Below are 19,862 nucleotides of genomic sequence, written 5' to 3' on the forward strand. Positions count from 1 at the left end.
ACAGGTAGCTGCCATCACACCAGTCTCTTCAATCTACGGTATTGATCAGATATATAATACTAATAGTATACTACTATACACTGTCATTCGATACCCAACCCATATTAAGGTAGTTGTTAAAAAATATGCAATCTGCCATTTTATAGCTGCGACCCTCTTGAGCTTGTATATTTTTCAAAGTGTACTATAGTACGCGCCAACTAAGATGAGATTTTGATGCGCATCTAAAACCAAATAGTACCCGTCCCAGAAGATAGCTATGGGTCACACAAACTGATGTTAACAGTACATTAGCGAATATGACTTGTGGGCGGAGTCTTTCAATACAGAACGATTTTACGCTTCTGCGCTGACTCATTTTAGTTGGCGTCGACTATACTATCATAGTACTAGTCAAGCCCTGTCATTGGATATCCATATTGAGGTAGTTGTAAAAACAGTATGTTATCCGCCATTTATTAAATTGTATTGTCATCAAAACTAAATGTGTGTACCAAATTTCGGATCAATCTGTCAACAAGAAGGTTAAACGTTAATTACTAAATTTTATCCAAACAAATAAATAAATAAACAAACAGGGTAAGCTGAATAAAACCACTTGAAAATATCTTGTAAACTGCAAGATTTGCTAAAAAAATGAAGAAAAACTTGAACTGGTTTTCATTGCTTTCCGTTTTCTTCTTCTATGCAGAATTGGATATTTGAATGGTAATAATCTTGAAATGATCCTGTCTCTAAAATTATCTCAATATATGATATAATAGATGTTGATAGGAAAATATGTTGAAATATTGTCATATATTTCATTCAATTGAATGTATCGGTTTAAAACAAACAAAAATGAGTTTAAGTATCTGATTGGAATATCTAATGATGTCGATACGAAACAGCTTTCGTCGTTTTGTGTGCTACGAATCTCTCAATCCATATAAAGTATACAGACTCTTGGATAAGTAAATAATTTCGTCGACTCCCGTGTATTAATAATTGAAAACATCGATTCTGTATCAAGTTTTGAAGAGAAGAAACCGAGGTAACGTCAATATTTTATTACCCTCTAAGTTAGATTAGGACTATAATAAAACGACCTAAAGAATGGTTGGTGCAGTAAAAAGGAAAGCGAACGCCGGCCAGCCAACACTTTAACTAATTAACTGTTTTCCAGACGAGTTGCACGATTTCTAGGTCGAAAGGAAAAGAATTAACAATTTGGCAAGGTTTCCAGATCCCTAAATTTGATTTGTCCAATATGTTTGTAGAAAATGTTCCGCGTTCGAATAAAGACAAATATTTGATGAATGGTGTATACAGCTGTGATGTTTTTCTAGTTAGACATTTACTTAATATTTATGTAGGCTATTAGTCATTGTGGTGACCGCGGAATCCGAATATTGTTGACGTTGAATCATTAGATAGTGGTTTTAGTTTATTTTTTCAATTATACGGAACCTAGTGAACATTCAAAACATAATAAAATAAATACCTCGTCGGATTGGCAGTGATCCTTACTATGAGTCTCTTTTAGAACCGGAAAAAAAAAACTTCAAAAAGACCTGGATCGAAGGTGTTTTCAATTATTATAATCAGCTAATGCATCAACTTGAACCTGCTATTTTCTTCCAGCATAATTCTTAGTCCCTAGAAATAGTCTTAGGCAGGATATTTGAATATGACACAGTGGTTTTAATATTTATTTATTCATGTGCTGATGTTGAAAGACAAATAAAGGGTATTTTAATAATATTTACGTTTCTGTAAAATAGTTTTTTTTTCACAAATCATGTTTTTCAAAAGTAAATAAACATATTTGTTCGATTCTAGTTGTAATTTCAATTTAAGATACGATTTCGAGTTGTTTAAGGATCCGTTGGTAGGTGAAACTGCTGCTATCTGGTGTACGTAGTATAAAGCAGTGGAAATGATGATTTGTTCCACAAAAATTTATGGAATATGCACATGAATTAGGACGTGATTCAGAAGAACCCTCTATCATTCGTATGTCGTTGAAAATACCATAATTCTTTTTATTCTGTGTGAAAGTTAGTTTCCGGGTTTTTTGGCCGTGGCCTCTAGGTTTTTATGCTTGAAGTTTCGTCTACTACTACTAATACTGATTGGGCCCCAGATGGGGCCCAATCGCCATTTCAAAAGTTTAATTTTTCAATTTCACTTCGAAATGATGTATTCATGCATTAATTTCATTATCCCAAATTTCAATTTTTTGAGTTGACCCGTTCAAAAAATAAAAGGCGGGGACATTAAAGAAATGCACTGTCTAGAATGAATATCTCGAGGAATATCTTTTAATGTTTTTAAAACGATCAACGTGCACTAAATGATATTGTTTTGAGAATCTTCAACATTGTTTAATTATAGCTAAAACACATCTTACATTATAATAATAATGATAGTTTGAGGCCATGAAAACGTATAATGGAATTATGTTAACATCAATGCGCCGCCACCAATGGATTCTTAATAATAAATAAGGGATACGTTTATGCAAATTCAACAATTGCATTTAATAATTCAAAATTACAACTGAACACTACTTCAGTCACACGACGTTCAACGTATAAAATGAATTTATGTATACATTTCAAGTGAATCTAAAAACCTATATTGAGTTTCAATAAAAATTAAAACTAGTAGAGTTGTTAAGACAGTAGGTTATCTATGAAAAATTATTTTGAAATGATTACCGTCGTTCAAATCCCCAATGTCTCTTGGTATATGATTGACCAATTTACAATAATTATAAAATAGTAATATCTGGCCAATATCGATTTGATGGGGTAAAGGGCGGTGTTGAATTCCCGAGAGTGCTTTTTCACAATATATGTATGCTGTTTCGTTAAAAAAAATACTGGAAACTGTATGAATTATTTTGAGAACAATAATTCAAAAGATGAGTAAACTGAAGTTTTTGTGCTTATTAAATCCCGAATGCCCCTTTTTTTTACTTGAACGACATTATTCTCATTCTTTATTTTTATCTCGATACAAAATAGTTGTATCATCAACTGAATCTGTAAACTGACATCAAATAAGTCTTAGAATCGATCCCTGAGGAACATCATAGTCAATGGGAGATTAAATTTTATTTAATATTTCCATATTCACTTATATGCCAGTATGTATCTCACTCGTAGATCTATAATCTCGTTGATCACATGATCGTACAGTATTAGTTACAAAAAAGTGTTAACAATCTCTCGGATCTTTTCACAACCTTTGCTGTCATTGAATAAGGCTGCAAACTTTGCGTCAACAGAATATATTAATTCGATATGAACAATGAATATTTTTTTTATCAAACCATTGAAAACTGAAAAGCATTTTAAGAACTGAGCACCCTTGCTTTCTATCTTTTATTTCATAGTAAAACTTTGATTGGAAATTAAATCAATGTAAACAAACGAACACAAACCATTAGACACGAAATGATGGATGAAATGGTAATTATTTCTTCCATTTTATATAGTTTTCTTGTTGGAAAGCAAATACTACTTCCATACAAAGACCTATTTCTTTTCTTGGTAAACAATATCTCCGCTAAACACTTTAAACTTCTCCGTTCAAAGAAGAAGGAATCTGTGTCGAATGAAAGAGGCTCAACTCGATAAATTCTTTCTAAAAGCTCATACATTATTGAAATGAGTATATCTTGCCGGTTCTTGTTCTTTTGAAGGTGAATATACATACGAAATCCTGAGAACTACGAGCTCTAAATGGAGCTCTTTTCGTGATCTCTGCCTTCGTGGAGATTGAGCGAATCATTCATTTTCAACATTTGTACAAAAAATACTCTAGAGTTGTTTAGATAGACTAGTTGACATATCTTGGATGGATGGATTACATTTTAGAGTGTAATCCAGAGCCTATCAATGCTTTTAAATGGGATGACCTGGAAAACTATGACGTAAAGTTTTTTCTATGGAATAGATCGTCAGGTATAACATGTTCCAATATGTACAAAGTCGATTTTTCATGGTCCGAATTTTTTAAATCTAGAACGGTTCTTTTTTTACTAAATCAGTTAATAAGCGTATCCATATTGCAAAATGGTGGGTGTATAGAGTCGGTAAATGAAAAAAATGATAATTCGATGTTTTTTTCTCGGTGTACTTTGTGGATGTTGATAACTTCACACCCGTCAATTTTTTTACCAATCACTAATAAGGCGTGATTTCAACCGCAGTTTTTGGCTTTCTCAGAATCCTCTAGATACTTTTGTGTTTTGATCTACGTAATTATTATCATCATTGCAAACGGCTTTCAGTATAAAACCGCCACCAGCTTGAAGCGATTTTCGCAGCACAATATGTCATTTTCTGGATAATTATAGAATATTTTGAATAATCCTATTACGAAGAATGGTGATGCAAACATGTGTATGCGCTGTAATCGATAAATTATGCAAATTCAATTTAGATTTGAAATAATTATTATATCTAGGAAATTCAGTGAAAACATGTTTATTTACAAGAGTCGCTGTGACATGTGATTATTTCATCGATAATTGAACAATTAGGTACGTATTTCGAGGTCTTTTGTTGGGTATTGAAGATTCAACTTTGGAAGTATGACTTAGACACGGATGCGACTATTCAAATCAATGGAATTTTTTCAATTTTATGCGTTGAATCAAAATTAAATTATCTTAAAATAATATCAATAACACACTTTCAATTCATATTTAATAATATGTTTTTTCTATCGATTAAAGTAATAATTCAATATTCCCTTCAACAAAAAGTATAGTATTACAGAAGTTTCATCGCAACAAAAAAATAACGGTTTAGTGTTGTGATAAAACTGCACTAATATTCATTACTACACCAAAGGTTCCAAACAGTATAGTTATATGTTTTTAAAACCAAGTATGAGTTGACATCTATGGCAATACTATCTAATAACAATATGAAACGTATTAGTGACATCCAATCACATATAATTACTTCAATGGTACATTCACATCTACAAAAGAATGCACCTTATTATCAAAGTCAATGTTATGATGGGCTAAAGTACAAATTTTTTGCAGAATACCAAGTATGAGTTGAAATCCATGACAATACTATCTGCTAACAATATGAAACGTATTAGTGACATCCAAGCACATAATTACTTCAATGGTACATTCACATCTACAATAGAATGCACTTAATTATCAAAATCAATGTTATGATTGGCTAAAGTACAACTTTTTTGCAGAATACCAAGTATAAGTTGAAATCCATGACAATACTATCTACTAACAATATGAAACGTTTTAGTGACATCCAAGCACATAATTACTTCAATGGTACATTCACATCTACAATAGAATGCACTTAATTAACAAAATCAATGTTATGATTGGCTAAAGTACAACTTTTTTGCAGAATACCAAGTATGAGTTGAAATCCATGACAATACTATCTGCTAACAATATGAAACGTATTAGTGACATCACATAATTACTTCAATGGTACATTCACATCTATAATAGAATACACTTAATTATCAAAATCAGTGTTATGATTAGCTAAAGTACAACTTTTTTGCAGAATACTAAATCACGTGGATCAAAGAGCGTTGGAATTTCATTTTTAGCCTTAATAAATATGGCTTAGATACCTCACCAAATAGATGTAGAGTTCATTTTCTTGACCTCTCCACCCCGTGCCCTCTGTTTCACAAAAACATTTCACAATTTGGTGGTGTCAAGTGAGAAATCTGGCATCTAGTTATGAATCATTCTCAATGCTTATCCACCTTCGGTTACATTAGTGAAAAATACATTATCTCTTCAAATATGATTTTACCCGAAGGAGGAGAAGAGTAAACCAACCACTTTGTTGTTCGGGGACCGAAACACAAAAACTAGATAAATACATACACATTGTTATATACAGAAAATATACACAACCGCCTGTCATCTTCGTATGAATAGGAAGCTATTTGAAAAATGGTTGAAATAAATTTGTTTTGCCAAAATTCGGCCGCATTCGGCCTTATTGTAATGGATGCTACTTTACCGCATCTGTCGAATAAATAAGCAGAAAAATATCGATGGAAAAAGTGGAATTCACAAGATTTATGAAACACGATCCAAAATCTAGAAATGAAACTACTCAGACTTATATAAAAAGAAACGATGGCCAGCGATTCGATATAAAAAAGTTTTATCGTGAGGAGGGGTTTACCGATGGCCGAGAAAAAGTCAGACGTCTACTGAATTGGGAATTGAGTATATATATTCAATGAGACAGACCACGTTCATTGGTTTTTGACGTAAATATGTTATAGAAAATAATTATATTATTTCCTTCAATGACCATATTTGTTTTGGGAAAATTTCAGTAAAACAAAATGTACGAGGGTAACCCCAAAAGTACCCGACGTTTGGATGAGGATGAAGCAATTGAATTAGTCGTTTGAGAATCATCCCTTTTCCATAAACATCTATTTTGTTTTTATCGATTATTTTGTAAAATTTAAGGCAGATCTACATATCCATCCAACTCATTCTGATGGCTCAAAAAAGTATTGCAAACCCGATAGAATGTTCTCGTTATCAAAATTTGTCAGGTTTCTAAACATTTCTTTGGGTTTTCAACCAGTTTTAATTTTCGGACAACTGGGGTTTCTCAAACGACTGATTCAATTACTTTGGTTGAAAGTAACATTATTAAGCTCAACTCAAAAGTTTTAATATTATTGCCTTAATAGTAAATTTTCCCTCTCTCTATCTCTCTCTTTCTCTCTCTCTGTATCTCTCTCTTTCTCTCTCTCAAGTTATTGGCCCTTGTTTTCAACGAGCATTTGGCCAGCCCATTAAGTAAATTACGTCGTTAGAAAAAAAAGTTATTGTTCTATGACTCAGGATTACCAATAGACGATCTAAACCAATTTTCCTTACTTCATATTCATTATATAGCGATAGCGTATAGCGATGGGGTATTTGTGGATTTTGCTTGTTTTGCAATAAATATTATCTTGATATAAAATTCAATTGTGTAATTGGTGAAATAGTTGACCATACTGATGATGTTTTATATTTCATGAAATGAAGTTTGCTGCAAAATTCGCATTTATGATAGATTTTTTATAATTGAATAGAACTGGCCCATACTGGTCCTTTATAGTGAAAGTCATACAATAAACTGTACTAATTATATTTTTTATGTTTTTTGTGTAACTTACCCCTAGAAATTGTTATTCCACGCATAAAATAGTGAGCTCTCTAACGTCAATACAAGTAAGGCAGTTGAATTTAGATATTTAAATTATGTACAAGAAATAGTTCCCAGATGATTTTTAAAACTTTGCGAAACCCTTATATACTCAATATGACATATAGTACATCAATCACCGATAACGGCTTTCAGCTTATTTTATAAATATCACTGTTTTGTATGGTATGGACCGAATATTCTTTCGGTTTAACGATTTTCATGTTTTTCGCCAAAAAGTTCTGAAATATTTACTTTGAAAAAGATTAAATTTGTCAGTAAAATTAGATTTGACTTTCGAGTTATTCATTTTTCAAAATACATTTGAGTTATATAAAAAATGTTACAACCTTTTTTCTCCACTCCTTTCAAAGCTGTAATAAATGCACTATACTCCTTTAGTTTTTCACTTCCAATTTATACATTCGGTTCATCAATTTACATTCAATAGGTTACAGATCTCGATTTTTTTTTACTTTCGAAGACGATATGATATATATTTTAAATTTGTTATGTAGGTTATTTTTTATATAAATGACCTGACCCCTGTAAGGACGATAGACAGCAACACAAATTTTTCGAAAAATGTAATTTTGATGAAGATTATTATAGTCTAAGAGCCAGTGAGCGGCTACCTGCATGTATTTGACCAGACTTAGATTTTTGTACATTGAGGCCCCTATACCTACCGTACGTGAGATGGGACCTCACTAAGCCCAAAGTGGTGGACGCGATGTGTGCGCAGGAAGGACAGGTTTCGATTTTTCAGTAATTTCAAATGCATTTGACAACGTTTGCCGTTTTGATATTTTGGAATATATTATTATTGTGAACGAAAAATAATAATGGCTGAACATTATCTCGCGTTCAACATTGTGGCAGACATATTTGAAAATGTTAAAAAAAATAGTTTTTGAAAGTAATTGACGAGATCTGCCATTGATACATTTTACTCATTATAGTTTTGAAAACTTATATTAATCAAGGCAGAAGTATTCAGTGCGTACAAGCATCAGCAAATAACAAAATCTGAGATACTACCCGGCCAGATGTATACATAGACTGCATCTGCGTGTGCATTTGATTCAAAAAGATTTGAAAAAGCCATCAAAAAGACACCCATACACAACTTTTCATGTCTACTTGTAAAGAAGAAGTCTGTGAAAATTGGAGGTAAGCATCAAGAGATCAAGCTACAGCGAGATTTATTTGGTCGTTTGCTGGGAATTTCAATGTTGTTGTTGTTTTAGAAATGTTACCATTTCCAGTTACTCCAGTACATCTTGCTTTATGTCATCTAGATGGTGGTTTCTGTAAAACTGATAAATCTGTACTTGTAAAATCCATTCAACCAAATATAGATCAAGAACCGCCAAGTAGTACAGATGTAGCCTTAATTGATGGATTTTTCATACTTCTTTCTATGAAAGAGATTCCCAAAACGTTCGGAAGTAATTCAGAAAAAATTTTGCAAATGGTATCTAAATATTCCACCCAAACAATAGATGTATTCTTTGACCAATATATGTTTATATGTTTTGACCAATATATGACCAATAAAATATTTTCGACATGAAGCATCATTGATTGATTACATTATTTCTGGGCCTGACCAAGTGCGACCTTCTGATTTTGCAAAAGAATTAAAAAATACAAAGTTTAAGGAGGCTCTTGTAGGCTTTTTCGAAAATATGGTGTAGTGAGGAAATGAAATAATTTTTAGGCAATCAAAAAATTCATATAAATTTCCGAAATTGTCAATCGTATCAAGTTGTTGATGAGAAGATACAGTCAAGTATTGTTGAAGATTTATATTGTACTTCACATGAAGAAGCAGATACAAAAATAATCTATCATGCTTGCAATATCGCTGAGCAGTCGAATATTGTTATCAGAGCCTCTGATACCCATATTTTAATAATAATGATTGGTAATATGGCAAACTTGAAGAATTCTAATTCTAATATTTGGATGCTCAATGGAACTGGAAACAATGAAAGATATATTGACATAACAAAAATTTATACGGAGTTTGGTGAATTGTTAGCCAAAAGTTTAATCGGAGAACATGCGTTCACCGGATGTGATTTTAATCCCGCTTCTTTCCAAACAAAAGGAAAGAAAAGACCTTTCTCTTTGCTGAAAAAAATACTGTATTTCAAGAAGCATTTGCTACTATTGGTGACGAAGATTTAACTAAGGACCAATAACAAGACATATTTAATGTTATTCAGCAGTTAGCTTATCAGTTCTACAATGCCAAAAAATTTAAGGACGTAGATGATGGAAGATTCCAAGTATTTGTTAGCAGCTACAAAGCTTCAGGCGTCAATGAGAATTTCACCAAGAAAGTACAACATTTTGAAGCAACCTCAATACCACCGTGTAAGAGTGAACTTTACCAACAACTTTTGAGAGCTCATTATATTTCTACTATTTGAAAAAATGCTTACAAAAAGCAACCTACAACTTTAAACCCATTGGAGTATGGCTGGATTGAGCAGGAAACACATTTTTCTTCAAATGGTTCGAGGGAGATCAACTTCCATCTTTTGTCAGAATCACCAATATTCCTGGTAAGTTGATAAAAATCTATTCTTTATCGAATATGTTCAAATCTTTTGGGAAAGAAAGTTTTTGGCTTTCTACTACTCCATCTTGATACAAAAAAAGAAGGATGGGAGTCTTCCAAAGACTCCCTCATCTTTGTATCAAGATGGACGGGAGTCTTCCAAAGACTCCCTCATCCTTATTTTTTTGTATCAAGATGGAGTAGTAGAAAGCCAAAAACTTTCTTTCCCAAAAATTAATCACTCCTAAAAAATATAATCCCTTCAATTCATGTTCAAATCTATTCATAAATTACTAATATTTCACAATTTACGTTTAATTTTTACAGAATCTGACTCAATTGATGATGAAGATGATTTTCACAACGATGAACATTACCCGGATGATGATGAATGAAGATCAATGAATATAAATATTTATGTTACCTTAATATATCTTAATATTTAAATTTTTTCCGTATTTTATCGTCTTTTTTATTGTAAATTTTTTTAAATACTATATGAACTACATAAAAAATATTAATTCCAATAAATGCAGTGATTAGGTAAATCATGAAAACATCATTTTGATGTAAAACAATTATCGTCATACATAGACATCTGGCCGGGTAGTATCTCAGAATTTGTTATTTGCTAATGCTTGTATGCACTGAATACTTCTGCCCTAATTAATATAAGTTTTAAAAACTATAATAAGTAAAATGTATCAATGGCAGATCTCGTCAATTACTTTCAAAATAATTTTTTTGAATATTTTCAAATATGTCTGCCACAATGTTGAACGCGAGGTAATGTTCAGCCATTATTATTTTCCGTTCACAATAATAATATATTTCAAAATATCAAAACGGCAAACGTTGTCAAATGTCTTTGAAATTACTAAAACATCGAAACCTGTCCTACCTGCGCACACATTGCGTCCACCACTTTGGGCTTAGTGAGGTCCCATCTCATGTACGGTAGGTATAGGGGCCTCAATGTACAAAAACCTAAGTCTGGTCAAATACATGCAGGTAGCCGCTCACTGGCTCTTATACTATTATATGATCCATCTTGTCAAATGAAATATTGAGGTCTGCTCTGAGGCATGTAGAATACATGTAAAGTTTGCAGAATAAAAATATTTTAAGATAACTGTAAATCACTTCATTTAACGCCTAACCGACCTTTGTAAAATATTCTGAAGTTATGTTTCGACTTGCATTTATTGATGAAGATGGAAGATAGAGAAGTCAATGTTCAACTTCGAAATACAATTATAAAGTTTCGGAGAGAATGTAATCAAGATTTAAATTCACTTGCCCCTATTTTAGGTTCCAATATCGCTTGGAGAATAAGACTCGGACAGAGACGGAAAAAACTCAACTTACTAAAATTAACTCCTTCACTTGTCTGATGTTTTAGCTATTTGTTCATATTTTCCGTTTAATGGTATTATCCAATTTACTTAACTTGCGGCAACTAAGTTAGAAACGATATTTCAAGCACACCATAAAAAAATTATTCCAATTGTGACTTGAAGTCCTTTCAGACAGCCAAAAAGTTCATATCTTTTTTCGTATCTTCTGTTGAAATTGATAAGGGTTATGAAAGGCTCGAGCTTACAAGAATGACATATTTTTATTCCATACGCATTTGTGGGCTGGCAATAAGGGTTGCTACTGGACGAATGAACCTTTTGAAGCGACAAGTTTTTCCCTTCGATACAGACATACGAGGGGGAAATCAAACGACTGACTTTTCAGGGTCTGATTTTTCAATTATCTATAATATGCATTCCAGTTCGCCAATGATCTTGAGAAAATTGCCTATTGAGTTTGAGCTATTTTTATAGCGGGTGATGAGGATCGAGTTGACCGATGGGGATCTTGAAAACGATAAGAGTTGCAGAGGAGGTAGAATGGAGAAAATATCAGTCTGTTGAATCAGATATAAAATTGGCATTTTTGGACTATATAAATACTTTTCGAAAGGACTCAGTATATCCAAGTCCATGCTTCTATTACTAGAAAAAATGAGTAAATTTCAGAACGATTCCAATTCAAGATATCCAAGTAATGTCGGATAGTTGGAGACAAAGTCGTTGAACTAGGTAACCATAGTAAACAAGTTACCGCTAGAACATACGATGGATTAAATTTACGAAGGTACATACTCAAGTGCATAAAAAACTAGCTGAGTTATCTGAAAGAAGAAGTTCTTTATCACAATCATTTTATATCTTCACCCGACCAAACTACTGATGAAAGCACACTTTCACCTAGTAACTTTACAGAACAGTAGTTTCATATCAATGAAACGAATATTTCATATCAAGATTCCAACCAAACAGTAACCACCAATGGAGAAACTGTTGAACATGTTGTAAAGTTCACATTTTTTGAACATGTCATTTATTTATATTATTCGGGGGATGTAAAATACTGTATTCATGGCTAATTAGACATGAGACAGTTATCAATAGAGTTACGGTAAACTGTTAAACAAACTTTGGATATCAATCTTTTCTTTAGTGTGAATTGCGAATAACAAGGCATGATTCGTAATTCGCACAGATTCACTAATCTCCATGAAATAATAAAAGCTATAACTGGAACATCCGGCGAAGAATAAAAAAAACAAGTACTTTTCCCTCACCAGAACTTCAATACTTCTCTCGATCGCGTTTCAACCAAGTTGGCGTCTTCAGGAGATGAAAAAAACAGTGAGTATTGGAGTTCTGGTAATTGGGAAAGGTGCAAGTAGAGTCTATTTTAATTTTCCGCCCTTACGTTTATCAGAATTTCTGGTGTAAGTAGCACACGCATCATCATCGTCAACAAAGTTTGCTAATTTTCTTGAAAATACCTGCTCCTTTACATATTCCCTCAAGCAAAAGTCAAGGGGAGCGAGGAAGACCTTGGTGGTCATTCAATATATCCAACGACCAGGAAATTCCTCATCTGTATATTCTCTTACAGGTGGAGGTGAAAAATTGGATCGTAGATGTAAGCACCATTTTCAATGTCAGCTACAATCCCAGGTATGATAGGTTCTTCCAAAGTTGCAGGTATAAGAGTCCGGTAAGATTTTCGTCGATAAAAAAGTACAAATTACCGTATCACTCATGATTCCGGGCCATTAATTTCTCAGGATTTTGTGAATCCTACTGCAGAATTTGTTTCAAAGCTTCCAGATTTGGAAAGTCGCCGGAAAAGATTCGCAAATGTCGCTGCACCAGGAGTCACGCGTTGGGGATACCTTTCCTGATAGATGCGTCTGGCCTCGCTTGAATTTCCGTCAGCCAAGCCGTATGCAAAAACCATATCAGCCATTTCAGCATTCGTAAAGTCGGACATGGTACCAAAAAATCACTTTATAAACTCCGAACAGTGAATTTGGCAATTACTAGTTAAAAATGTGACAGCGAACTACTATTTTTATAAACATAGCCTATTCGATTTAATTAACTTAATTTACAAGCGAAGAAATAAAATTTGGTTATAAACTAATATGCATCGATATAGAAAATTGTAAATATCTCGAAAACGATCACCTCCGGCGTTTTTGAGGAAGTATACCTTTTTTACTTGAAAAAGTTGTGGGAATAAGGTTTTTTATGAAAAGTACCAAAAGTTCACTGTCAAAGAAGTTAGGGCAACTTGAAATAAATAATAAACATATAGCAGCGTCTACATGTTACATGAAAATTAATACGATTTCTCACGTCAAAAAAAAACCCAGGTACCGAATTTCGTGCAAATAACTTATTTTTTGCAAGAGTTATTTTCAAAAAGCGAACAAAAAAATTCAATTTCGACACCCCATATCTCCGAAATGAAGCATTTTTGAACACAAGTTCATGTTGACTTTTTTTTTAATTGTCTCAGGAATACGTCACTTGAATATTTTAACGTACTTATGGTACACCCTGTATACACTTTTGGACACAGCCCACATGTTAGTAGACCTCTAATTGGTTATCTTGGTCCATGTTTGACACTGTTGTTTTTTAAATGTCTACCCAAGGAGTTACCAGTTTTATATACTATATTGATGTTCTCTTTGTTTAGTAGTCCCTTTATTTTTTCTGATGATTTTCCTATATATGTAGGTGTTATAAGTATTATTTTCAATGAGGGGGTATACTTGGTTCATGTCCTGTTTGAAAAGATTTTTGACAAGAATTTCATGAATCATGTTGGGTTTAAAGTTTGTTGTTTACTGCAATTTGTTTTATCGAATTCAATTTCTCATTAAAATCATCTGTGGATATCGGAATACAGATGAGAGTATGTAGATCATGATATGGTATTCATGCTGCTTTAAAGTCCATTCCATTGAGGATTGTGATCACTATAGTATTGGCAATGGTGATAAAATTAGCAAGCCTATTTTAGAAATGGGTAAGCTAGAAACTCAAATTGAATTAATAAAAAGTTTCGCGTAAAAATGAAATTTACAAAACTTAAAAAACCAATAATTTGTTGTTGGATTACTTAATCTTTTTTATTCGTCTTCCGCCTTCCGTCAAATCTATCAGCAACGTTGTTACCGTCTTAGATTTTTTCGTTCAACAGAGAGATTCTTACTGCCAATTTTCTTACATGATTTTTTGAAATAATATAAAACTCACAGGGTCTAGGAATCTTTCTCGGTTTTCTCATTGTGATCATATTTTTCCAGTCCTATATCACATCACGATTGACTCCAGAGAATATCTCGAATAAACTGGCTTGATTGAAGTCAAGTGGCTCAACTTTGTCGAGATGAAAAAATATTGAGTGGAACTTCAGGATTTCCCTTCGAAAATACTCCTAACTCAAATATCTGTAACCAATAACAATACCTTGTGGCATGTACTCTTTTGTTAATGAATAACGGAAACTGAAAAATCACTTATAAGTGATTAAGTAAACCACTTACCGGGTGGCCAATATCGATATTCAATGCATCGCGCAACACTTGAAGACGTCAGTCACCACTTAAACTTTGGGACCTCCCCGTTAGAGTTCGTGCTTTTTGATGGCTCGTATTTAGAACTTTCTGTTTATAATTCAGTGCTCCGTTGACATATTTATTATAAACACGGGTAGGTTTTGAATTGAAAGCTTTTTCGTGTCGGTAATACATTTTTTTAATGCGATTATAGTTGTCACAAAACGTTAATAAGCTTAAATATCTTAATGCTGGCTTTGAAGGAATTATATGCAGAACGATGAAAATGTAATTTAACGCTTTCCGTTTCACCGCATAGAGCGCCATAGAAATAATTTTCAATTACTGTCTTAATGTTTCTAATTAGCTTTGTGTAACAATTAATTTAATATCCGGAATACTATAAGTGATTTAATGAAATTATTTTCATTATTAAGAACTGTAGTTGTTGTACGAATACAAAATACCTTCAACCTGTAATTAGTCGGTTGAAGTTTTGATTATTTTTCCATTTGTTGGAGTAAAAACTACATTGCTATCATATTAAATCTGTGAAAAAAATTCGTAATAGAAATATGGGTATGTATTTCAATTTGTTTTACAATTCGAAGAATAAATAAAACAGGCTCCATGAAGAGTCTGAATAAGGGCAGACTGAAAAGTTACTACGCTGCGAAATAGTGCAAGTGTTCAGTAACTGGTCTGTTATGAGAATAATTAACATAATTGTTATTCGGAGTTGTGATGAATGATTGACGTTTCGAGAAGTCGCCTTTGTCCCTTTTACATTTTTTCATATACAAGGTAGGTATATCATAAGAGATAACTTTGAATTCAGGAAGTGATTTCCTGTCATATTTTTTGAAAAAAGTTGAAAAAAATGTGTGTTTTTGTTTCGAAGAAACAGGTTTTTTTTAATCAAATATGCAGATATCTTTTCGGCGATTATGAAGAAAGGTGGTATATTTTATTGCAGTTTCAAATGACGTTTTGATGTTTTTCGAATTTGAATAATATCAGTGTAGTCACAGATTAACTGGTTGATATTTATGCTGAAAATCATTGTACGTACATCTGTATCTGTAGAGTAGGAAGGGTGAGTGTAGACCCACATAACTTAAGCCACATGTGACCCATTGTACATCCTCCCAAGGAGTTGTCCTCCTAGGTCATGCATCGTCCATCCTGTCCTTTTCAGGAAGGTGGACAGGTCACTAGGAAACGTCTCCTTTATATTGGCAGGTGTAGGCCAAGACTCGCCGAACACACACTCTCTTTGGCAACCTTGTGGTGTCTCACAGTGGCCTCCGCGAAGATTTTGGAAGGTGCAGCGATATAACTGTCGTTGCGCGACTTCTTCAACCTTCTTGGGGTTCCCTCCGTGGAGGTGCACAAGTTAGGGAGCTTTCCTTAGGAGCAGCCGGTTCCTTGCCTGTATTCAAAGCGGAGTTCTTGGCGCCCGCCGCAGGAAGTTCCCTTGCTGTTGGAGTTGGAATGGGGGAGGAGGAGGAGGGTGCACTTATCGTTGCTGTCACTCCTGCCTCTTTCTATCTCTTTCTCCTTTCTGCCTTGGCCTTTATATTACATCACGAGGTGATCTGCTATGTCTAGCCTCATTCCAAGCGGTGGATTGGGGTGGACATTTCTGTTCATCCCCAGCCACCGCCTTAGATTGAGGTGAGCACTTCTGTCCAGCTTTGGGATTGGTATTTGTTTTTGTGTTTGTTTCATTCATGTGTGTTCCCACGAGTAGCAATGGAAGAGTTGGTCATCTCTGGCAGAGCCCCGCATTATCAGAAGTAGGTTGATTACAATGAGGTTTCGCCCAGTTCCCCAAGGGGATCGTTCATAACTGCATAACATCCTACGGCCATTCAGCTGTCGGACGATTCCTAACACCTTAACTTGGATAGGCTGGTCCACGGTGGAATGTTTTGCAAAGGCTTTTGACAAGTTTTAGTTTTCCTCACCCTACTTATTTCTGCCACTGACTAGGAGTCCGGCGACCCCATCCGTAAGGCCACATTGGCTTCCCGGACAGGGCTTCCACTCCCCTGGCCGTTGCCCTATCCGCCACCTGGTGACGCGCCCGATAGGTAGCCCAACCCACGGAATTGTACGTACATACGAGTATAACACAAATTGTATATTATCATCGGATACAAAAACTAAAATTACGTTTTAGTTTCTCAAGAAGTTTTGTATGTCGCCTAGTTATCCAGAAAAATGAAGAAAAGTGATTTCTAGAATGTTTTATATTTTTATTTTTGATTTTTCGATTCAGTAAGTCGAATTACACTTATCATCGACAAAGGAGCATACTCGGATTTTTTAAGTTTTTTTGTTGAGTTATCTGTTGCGTTGGTAACGTTCTTTTGTACACTCAGTAACTTAGCAGCCACGGACACGATCACATTCTTTCGATCGTCGATATTGTCAGGTTATGTCTTGGTTGAAAGAAATTATATTGATTGTTTGGAAAGTTATCGTAATATTAAACTTCTAGCCAATTATTATCAACTTTTCAGACTACCCAGAGCAATGAGTTATGACTTTACTGAGCTCACGATTGTGTACCTGTATACGAAATGTGACATTTTTATTAATTCCATTGATATTGAGAGTTCTCTTGACGAAGTTTTGACAGATTTGATATCGGCCTATTGTTATGGCGACTTTCCGAGCCACCAAGAGAGCATCATGACTATTCGCAGTCTCGTCAGCCTTGTAAAATTTCACTAGAAGAATATCTGGTGGGGATTGGGTTCGAACCCACGATCTTTCGATTATAAGCCGATAAGTGCCCATCATCGTACTTAAAAAGTGCGCAAATAAATTCGCATCAGTATTTTACAGACTTCTCAACCTGTCTTACAAGAAAGGGGTTTTTTCTTCTTGTTGGAAGATAGCTCGCGTTCAGACTATTCCTAAAAAGAGCAAGATAAATCTTCCAAATAACTATAGACTAGTCGCCTTGCTATCAGTGAGATCAAAAATCATTGTGAAAGTTGTAAACCACTATATCGTCAAATATTTGGAAGGCTTTAAACCTTGAGCGATCATTAATATGGCTTTCGGAAAAAAATCAACAGGTAACCTTTTATCGTATGTCACCTATATTTGGAATAACGCAATCGAGAATAATGGAGAATCAACAGCTATTGCGCTTGATATTTCTAGGGCCTTTGACCGTGGGTGGCATGAGGGTTTGCTGGCCAAACTTCGATGCTATGGTTTGTCGGATCATTTTTGTGTATGTCTCTTCAGCTTCCTGAAAAAATGTTCCCTGCAAGTGTCCGTCGATGGATATCTCTCGAATACTTTTAATCCATATTGTCTCCAACCCTCTTTTTATTGTATATCAACGACGTATTGAAGAAAAAAAAAAGAGGAAAAAAAAAGGGATCCAATATATTGATTTGCTGACGACAGCACACTTGTCTCCAGTAGCGGCGTTAGGGTAGGGCGCGGTTGGGCGACCGCCCAGGGCGCCGGATGTGAAGGGGCGCCGCAGGCACCCCTTTATTTCCTCTCTCTCTTTAGCGAAAAAGTCGGCTTCTTCGGAAAAAAATTTGGAATTGAATTTTTCAACTGTCTTTTGGACACTACATTATGTTAAGTTAATAAAAGATTTGAACAGTTAAATGAGTACTCGGAATATTGGTCTTTTTTGTACAGTATAAAACAGATTCCGGAAAAACCTGACCTTGTCAAACTCTGTGGTGATCTCCAATTGAAATTATCTGTAGAGTCTAAATCAGATATAGATGGGTGTATGTTATGTGATGAATTCATAAGTCTGAAACCTTTTTTACCTGATCAGAATGTGGCTACCCCTGTTTTTGTTTTAAATTTTATCAAAGATCGCAACTTACAAGAACTATATCCAAATGTTTGGATAGCAATGCGCATATTATTAACTATACATGTAGTTAGTGGGGAGAGGAGTTTTTCTAAGCTTAAGCTGATAAAAACCTATCTGCGATCGACAATATCGTAATCCTGATTGAAAAACTTGGTAACTTTGTCAATCGAGAATGAAATTGCTGAAAACCTCGATTATGATAAAATAATTAGTTTTTTTCATAAATGTTTATTTCTTTCAATAAATGGTAGTTTCATTAAACCTTTTTCCCTTTTTTTCATATGGGTTTGAATTGCAGTTAGGGGGCGCCGTATAAATCTCGCCCAGGGCGCTGGTAGAAAAGCGGCACTGCTTGTCTCGTCATTCCATTTGGATTCCAGGACATCGGCTACGGAGACAAATCTTCACCGGCAGCAGGAGGTTGCACATCTTAATGAGGATCTAGAAGTGAATTCGAATCGGGGTAAAAGTAACCAGGTTCAATTCAATGCCACAAAAATCCAGGTATCGGTTTTCTCCAAGAAGATACATGTCTCCGAACCGAATATAATAATGTCAGATCAGACAATTCCTCTTTCTGTTTCGATAAATTTGTTGAGGGTGGAAATGGGCACCAATATATCTTGGCATAATCATGTCGCTGGAATTGCAAAGGATCCTTCTTAATAGCTTGGAACACTGTTCCGAACCAGAAAATTGTACACACCTCAGCAACTTTTGATGCTTTATAAAGCTCAGATCAAGATCAGACCTTCTTTGGAGTATTGTTCTCATGTATGGAGCTCTGTCCCCAAACATACCCTGAAGATGCTGGATTCCACCCAGAAAAGAGCCATCCGCCTGATTGGAAAAGCGAACATCACCTGCAACCCTGATAGCTCGGAATATCGAAGAAAGGTTGGAGATTTGTCTCTCTTCTATAGGTACTTTCACGAGCAGTGTTCAAGTGACTTGGCATATTTGATTCCACCAAGAGCGGTATATATCAGAAACACGCGACGGACTGTGGCTGCTCATCGTTTTGAGGTTCAACTCAGGAAATCCCAACTTCGCTGTTTAAGAACTTTTCAATTTGCAGTGTACCACAGATTATCTATTGATCTTGTTTTCTCAAATCTCGTTGATGTCAACATTTCACACTAAAAATACAAAGGCTGTGCGTTTTGTTCGAGTTGTTGTACAGTATAATTATTCCGGTTACTCTTATGTCGTTTATCACGGAATAAGTGAATATTCTTTGATTATAAAATCAATAAGTCAGTAAGTAATACACATGCCGTGTCGTTCAGT

General features: G+C 34.5%; 1 protein-coding gene across 4 annotated transcripts in view; it reads left to right on the forward strand.

The window, feature by feature from the left end:
• The window catches only part of LOC111510807 (uncharacterized), a 148,167-nt gene that overhangs the window by 57,420 nt on the left and 70,885 nt on the right, over positions 1 to 19,862 (forward strand). For 2 of the 4 annotated variants that reach the window (XM_074184536.1, XM_074184537.1), the window contains exon 4: positions 12,751 to 12,852. The exons of the other annotated variants lie outside the window; for them this stretch is intronic. The gene's annotated coding sequence lies outside the window, so the exon portion shown is untranslated. The remainder of the gene's footprint in view (positions 1 to 12,750; positions 12,853 to 19,862) is intronic. 4 annotated transcript variants of the gene reach the window in all.

This window comes from Leptinotarsa decemlineata, unplaced genomic scaffold, assembly GCF_025532065.1.
Source record: "Leptinotarsa decemlineata unplaced genomic scaffold, Ldec_3_MD MMD2_tig00026354_RagTag_RagTag, whole genome shotgun sequence".
Classification (NCBI taxonomy): domain Eukaryota; kingdom Metazoa; phylum Arthropoda; class Insecta; order Coleoptera; family Chrysomelidae; genus Leptinotarsa; species Leptinotarsa decemlineata.